We start from the raw sequence: 7,893 nt of genomic DNA, 5'->3' as shown, positions 1-7,893 counted from the left end.
TCTTTTATTTCATTTTCTAAAATTAAATAGTTTTTAGTTAACTTTAGAAGCGGGAATTATTAGGTTTGAATTCCCTTGAATGCCTTTTTATTTCGTTTTCTAAAAATTAAACATTTGTTCCTCATATTTAATTGCATTGAAATTGTTCATGCTCCTCCATTCTACATTAAATGTGAAGCCTATAATATTTTTTATATCAATTTAGATGTCCAAGAGGAAAAAAGTTGGAATTATATATTTTTATTCTATTACACTATTAAAAAATAAAATCTTCCTTATTGCAATCAATTTTTTTCCACAATAGTATTGGTAGAGCATATAGACTTCTCTATAAAGTATAAAATCAACACATTTTCCACTACCACAACAATTATTGAGTTGGACTTACTCTTTCACCCCCAATTTTGGGATTTGATTGACGATTATATTTTGGGATTGAATTTCTCTTTAATGTTTACTATTTTTAACAATCAAAATATTAAAGTTATTGATGTATATATTAAAGTTGATTTTATTTTCATTTTCAATTAAATACACGTTTTTTCAATTTCAACTTAAATGTACATTATTTTGTCCCAATAAAATAACTGAATGGTACTATGATGTGCCTTTGATTTCTTTCTTATGTAAAATAGTAATATTATGAAATAGCAGTTATAAAAAGCAATAATTAACTCTAGGAAACATTTTTTTCTTTAATTCTATAATAAGAGTTAAAATGATGTAATTATGTTTCCATTATATTACATATTTGATGCTTAGACAATTACAAATTTAAAATTATGAAATTAAATTTGCATTGGAGAAATGTTACTAATTTATTTTTATAATCAATGTTATTCAAATTTTAAAACATTGAAATCCTTACATTTTGATTTAAAAATTGAATGACTATTATAGCTAAAATATAATCATGTCTATTTCATAATTACGTAACAAGTATGAAATTCAATGTTTAAAAAACTAACAAATATTTCATTTGTTACACATATTTTTCAAATGTAGAAAAATGTAGATAAAAAACAAGTGTATAAAAAATAAGAATACTGATATAAAATGGAGATACAAAATGTTAATTTATTCAGACAAAACTTAATTAAAAATAGTTACAAACTAGAAAATAAAAACAAGTAAAATTATAAAATAAATATAATACTATAAATAAAGTATAGAATATCTCATCAGATTAGTTCTCTTTTATGTAGTTTAGTTTTTATGCATTATCAATATAAAGTTTTTCTCTCTAACAACTAATTGTATACCATTCTATATATGACTTATATCTACACTAATATATAAACCAAATACATATTGTAACCACCAACATGGTATAATTTGTCATTTCCTATTATGCACTTCCATAATTTATTATTTCCACAGTTTTAGTTTACATCAACAAGGGTCTTAAATGTACATTAATCTCATTCATAATTGCAGTGTAAAATGACATATATCCAATTTTACATATAGGATGCAATTTCACCTTTTATATTTGGGATGAGAAAGTGGCATGAAGAATAGAACAAGTTTATAACTTCTATCACACATTTGTTCATCTCATACAATTCTCCCCCATCCACTCCTCAAACCAGATTTTTTAGCTGTATTAAGAAATGTCAGGTATACACTAAACTTATTCTAGTGCAATCATGTGATATTATACTTAACTTACATTCAGTTAATTTTCATGTCTACATATTGTCATTATCTTTTTCATCTCCACTTACATTCTGTTTGATAAAATATCCAAGTGAGTTATATTATTGGGTGCATCCATGAATCTTTTATTTTTCAATTGTGTCTCCCACTTTTCATTTTCAAAGTCATTCTCATCCCAATTGATGAGGCATGGAATTTGGAAAATGTGCAATTCTGCAAAGAGGGAAAACCAACATTTTCCAAAACACCAAAGACAGACCAATAAACAGAAGTTGAACTTTAATCTTTTTATTGGTGCCAATATGCATTTCGTATCATACTTAAATGCATTGTAGGATTAAATAATTTTTTATATATGTTAACATATAAAAAGATGCATTGTGAGAATTGTAAGAATAGACCATCCACTTATGAACACTTTTATTTGTGAGAATTGAATGCATTGTCAAAATTAACTTATATTTGAAACTGTTGGAACATGGTTTTTTGAAAATCATTAGTGGGAATTTTGAGGTATGAAATCTAAAAAATCTCAAGTCCCACGTAGAAAAGTTTTGAAAAAACAACTTTCAATTCCCACATTGGAAAGATGAGGAACATGGAAAAAATCATATGTTATAAATAAAAGCCTTCTCCAATCATTATAACTCGCCCTAAGTTGAATGCACTTTCATTCAAATTTTTCTTTCTCCCTCATATTTTTCATCGATGCATTTCGACAAACTTCTCTCTCTGTCTTTCTATGGCACTAAGAAATGGAACAAACAACCATATTGTGGGAATTTCGAGAACTTATACTAATAGTCAGTATTGGGGGAAAAGACTTGGCACGGGTAGCCATATTATGGGCATTTCGAGAATTGACACTTGTAGTCAGTATGTGGGAAAAGAATTAGCACAGGTAGCCATATTGTGAGTATTTCGAGAATTGGCACTAGTAGCCATATTGTGGATATTTCGAGAATTCGCACTGATAGACATATTGTGGTGGGTGTATTCGAGATCAGTTCTTATAGTACAGTAAGAATTTGATAACAGAGATTTGAGTTGTTTTATCATGGGGACAACGTGGTTGATAGTCTTCTTGCACATTTTGGACAGTGCCACGAAACGTCTTAAAGAGAGCGACCTGATCGTGACTCGACCAGTAAGTATTATTTCGTGCCATTTAGAATTATTGCAACCTACAGTAACAACAATTTTAAGACATTTCTACTGCAATGACATGCATAGATAATATTACTAGACCGAACAGTTATGACCTGAACAAGTCATTTCGGTTCGACGGGACAAACTTCAAACGTTGGCAACATAAGATAGAATTTTTCCTCACTATGAGAAATGTTGCCCACATTCTGAAAACCGACATCCCAGTGGTGTCGGATGAGGCTGAAAAAAAGGAAAGGGATAAAATGGCTATTGAAATAGCTCTTTGGAATGAAAGTGATTACTTGTGTAAGAACTTCATTCTGAATGAGTTTTCTGATGGTCTCTATGATTTCTATAATCCATACAAGTCTGCCAAATTAATTTGGTATCTACTTGGAAAAAATATGATACTAAGGAAGCAGAGACTAAAAAGTATGTTATTAGTCGTTATCTCAAGTATTAGATGACTGATGATAAATTAGTAAAGTCTCACAATAAGATACAAAGAATTGCTCATGAAATCATTTATGATGGTATGAACGTAGAGAGTTAAACTCACAGAGCCTATGAATGTATATTTAATGGGTATGGTGTAAACATCAAGGCGTACATGTTTTATGACCTTAACACAAAAGTGATCATTGAGTCTAATGATGTTGACTTCAATGAAGAGAAATTCCTTTTAAATTGAGGAATAGTGGGGGTACATCAACTAGTCACATACATGTAATTAGAGATAGTGATAAAAAATGAAAGGTTTGAAATAAAACCTAAAATAAGTAAGAGGGTAAGAACTGCAAGAGAGTATGGACCTGATTATATGGCCTATACATTGGAAGAGGAACCATCAACACTCCAATAAGCTTTGACTTCTTTGGATGCTAATTTGTGGCAAGAAGCCATAAATGATGAGATGGATTCTCTAGAGTCTAACAAGACCTGACGTTTAGTTGACTTGCCTCCTGGCTACAAACCTATTGGTTGTAAGTGGGCATTGAAAAAGAAACTAAAACTTGATGGCACAGTGGATAAATACAAGGCTCGCCTTACAGCTAAGGGTTTCAGGCAAAGAGAAAATATAGATTTCTTCAACACATTTTCACCTACTACTAGAATAACATCCATTAGAGTGCTAATATTGATCGTTGTGATACATAACTTATTAGTACATCAAATGGATGTTAAAATTGCTTTTCTAAATGGTGATTTGGAAGAAGAAATCTACATGGAACAACTTGAAGGTTTTGTAATACATGGGAAAGAAAATAAGGTTTGCAAGAACCTAAACAGTGGCATGAAAAGTTTAACGACTTAATGGTCTCTAGTGAGTTTATGGTGAATGAAAGTGACAAATACATTTATTACAAATCAGAAAATGACATTTTTACTATTATATGTCTCTATGTAGACGATCTACTCATATTTGGTTCCAACATTCATGTTGTGAATAATGTGAAATCATTGTTGTGTAACAACTTTGATATGAAAGACCTTGGAGAGGCAAGTGTAATCCTTGGTATAAAAATTACTAGGTCAAAAGAAGGAATTTCTTTGGATCAATCTCACTATGTGGAAAAAATCCTAAAGAAATATAAATACTTTGACTATAAACCTGCTAGCACACCACATGATCCAGTGTAAAAAAATTTAAGAACACTGGTGAAGGTGTAAGACAAGCTGAGTATGCTAGCATCATTGGCAGCCTTCGGTATGCCACTGATTACATTAGACCCGATATTGCCTATCTTGTGGGATTATTATGCAGGTTTACTAGTAGACCTAGTATGGAGCATTGGCATGCTATAGAAAGGGTAATGAGATACCTTAAGAAAACAATGAACCTTGGATTACATTACCCAAGGTTTCCACGTGTCCTAGATGGATTCAGCGATGGTGATTGGAACACTCTTTCAGATGTTTCCAAAGAAAGCAACCAGTGGCTATATATTTAGCATAGCTGGTGGGGCTGTTTCTTGGAAGTCAAAGAAACAGACTATTCTGGCTCAATCCTCTATGGAAGCTGAGATGATAGCACTAGCAACATCTAGTGAAGAAGCAAGTTGGCTGAGAAGCTTGCTTGCAGAGATTCCTATATGGAAAAAACCAATTCTAGTTATATTGATCCATTCTATTGTAGTCGCGGCTATTGCACAAATTGAGAATCGTTTATATAACAGTAAGAAACGAAAAGTTCGTCATAAATACAGCACCATTAGAGAGTTACTCTCTACAGGAGCTGTTAGAGTGGATCATGTATGCACTGAGAATAACTTAGCAGATCCTTTGACAAAAGGACTAACTAGAGAGAAAGTACATAATACTTCTAAGAGTATGAGACTTTTACCCTTGGAACGAGGATCACTCATGATGATAACCCGACCTAACTGACTGGAGATCCCAAGAAATAGGTTCAATGGGTAATAACAAGTTGTGAAGTGATATGAGAATGAACATGCTATAAAATTATGAGAAGCATGATTCCTGCAACATATGGAAGGATGAGTTAAAACTCTTAACTAGATCTATACTCCAATTGGAGTGGAGTACCTAAGCTACATGAGTACTCTTGATAGATTCACCTATGTGAATGTGGAAGTGGAGGTCGCGTCCTATGAAATTTTGGGGCATATATTTCTAGAGCATTCACTATACTGGGATAGACGTGTATGACCTTTAACGCATGAGCTTTAAAGAATACACATTTGAAAAGGTTGTGTGTGGTTTGATATCAGATATAGAGTTCAAGACTATGAGTCACTCTAGTAAAATCTGGATCTTATTCACTATGCAAAGGTTCAAGTCGTATGACACATTTGTTTATGCACAATCTTATTGAGACCACAAAAATTCTCGGGAATCGTTTTTTAATTTCAAGTAGGAGATTGTTGGAACATGGTTTGTTGAAAACCATTAGTGGGAACTTTTGGGATGAAATCTAAAAAACTCTCAAGTCCCACATAGAAAAGTTTTGAAAAAGACAACTTTCAAGTCCCACATTGGAAAGATGAGGAACATGGAAAAAATCCTATGTTATAAATAGAAGTCTTCTCCACTCATTATAACTCACCCCAAGTTGAATGAGCTTTCATTCAACTTTTTCTTTCTCCCTCATATTTTTCGCTGATGCATTTCCGACAAACTTATCCCCATTTCTTTCTATGGCACTAAGAAATGGCACAGGCGGCCATATTGTGGGAATTTCGAGAACTGACACTAGTAGTCAGTATTGGGGGAAAAGAATTGGCATAGGTAGCCATACTGTGGACATTTCGAGAACTGACACTAGTAGTCAGTATGTAGGAAAAGAATTGGCACAGGTAGCCATATTGTGAGTATTTCGAGAGTTGGCATTGGAAGCCATATTGTGGATATTTCACGAATTGGCACTGATAGCCATATTGTGATGGGTGTATTTGAGATTGGTTCTTACAGTGCAGTAAGAATTCGATAACGGAGATCTAAGCTGTTTTTATCCTGGAGACGGCGTGGTTGATAGTCTGCTTGAACATTTTGGGCAGTGCCACGAAACGTCTTAAAGAGAGCGGCCTGGTCGTGACTCAGCCAGTAAGTATTATTTTGTGCCATTTAGAATTATGGCAAGTTACAGTAACAACAGAAACTTATACTTATATCATTTGTTAAATAGACCATAAATGAACATCGTGAGAATGCATTCTAGGAATATATAATTCTAGGAGTGTTCTGTCAAATGCACATAAAAAAATAAGTGTGAAGAAGGAAGGAGGGATTCCCAAGATGTTGCAACCCAACAATGCAAAAGATGACCAGTAGTAGGAGAAAACCTCTAGACTCTATTACCAAACTGCAACATGTCATTGGTATTAGTCTCTTTCACATGTCACTTATTAGACAATATTTGACCATAAGTGGAGTTTTAAATTTCTAAATGGGTAGTCAACAATGATAATGTACTCCATTGTTGCATTTTTCCTCCTTGCTTACAATCTATTTGATGAAATATCAAAGTGAGTTATATTGTTGTGTGCATTCATGAATTCTTTGTTTTTCAATCGTGTCTTCCACTTTTCATTTTCAAAGTCATTCTCATCCAAAATATAGTACCCTCTTTATTGTTATTATCATATTATATGGATTGGTAGAGTAAATTTTTCTTCATGAATTGTGTTATTTGGTTGTTATTAATGGCATAATTTGGAGGAGATTATTTCTTCGTATTGCTAATTTGGAGTTTTTATATCTAAAAATGTGAATGGTTCTGTCTTTGCTCTCACATCTAGGAATTGAATTTCATGAACTATTGGTAGTGTCCTTGAATATTTGGGGAGATGAGAACATTTCTTGAATGTCATAACATTATAATCTACAAAAATTCAAGTTCGAATCTTGGTAGAGCATGTGTATAGGTTTAAGTTGAACCATAACGTTGGTTAAAGTTGAAGATTGAACATATTAACAAGAAGGGTGTTTAATACATTGTATCGGTGCTATACTGATATGATATTGGTCTCATATAGTTTGTCACTTTTATAAGCTGCAATATTACTTCATTTAATTTTATTTTCTCTATTTTGGTAAATTTGGTTTAGGATTCTGTTATGATAATTAGGCTATAATGTAGTTTTGTTATGATAATTGGTCTCATAGAATTATGATGCATGCATCCCTTTCTACGTGAAGAACAACATGCTTTAATCTCCCTCTTTGCAAACTGAATTTTTTAAACTAAAAAGGTGAGATGCTCTCTGATATCATTTAGATTGTTATTTCAATTAGGAAGCAGTGGAATGGAAGTTTGCTCAACATCTACTATGGTAAGCCAAAAATCAGCTCTCATAACTCAGAATAGGATGCATGTTGCATGTTTATTTCTAAATAATATTTTTTCTTTTACTTTTATATATACTAGCGTGTTGACATGCACTGTCGTGCCTGTCAACCCGCTTTCCTATCGTTTGTAATGTATAGTTTGTATTTTATAAATTCAAATATAATTTTTTGCGCTAAATTTACGGTTGAATTTATTCAATTGGTCTAATATTCAATTTTTTAAATACACTTTTAAAATAAGAAGATAATAAGGATAAAATAAGAAAATAATATTAT

This window comes from Lupinus angustifolius, chromosome LG04 (genome assembly GCF_001865875.1).
Source record: "Lupinus angustifolius cultivar Tanjil chromosome LG04, LupAngTanjil_v1.0, whole genome shotgun sequence".
Classification (NCBI taxonomy): domain Eukaryota; kingdom Viridiplantae; phylum Streptophyta; class Magnoliopsida; order Fabales; family Fabaceae; genus Lupinus; species Lupinus angustifolius.
The sequence above is the reverse complement of the archived record's forward strand: the minus strand, read 5'-3'. Positions refer to the sequence as shown.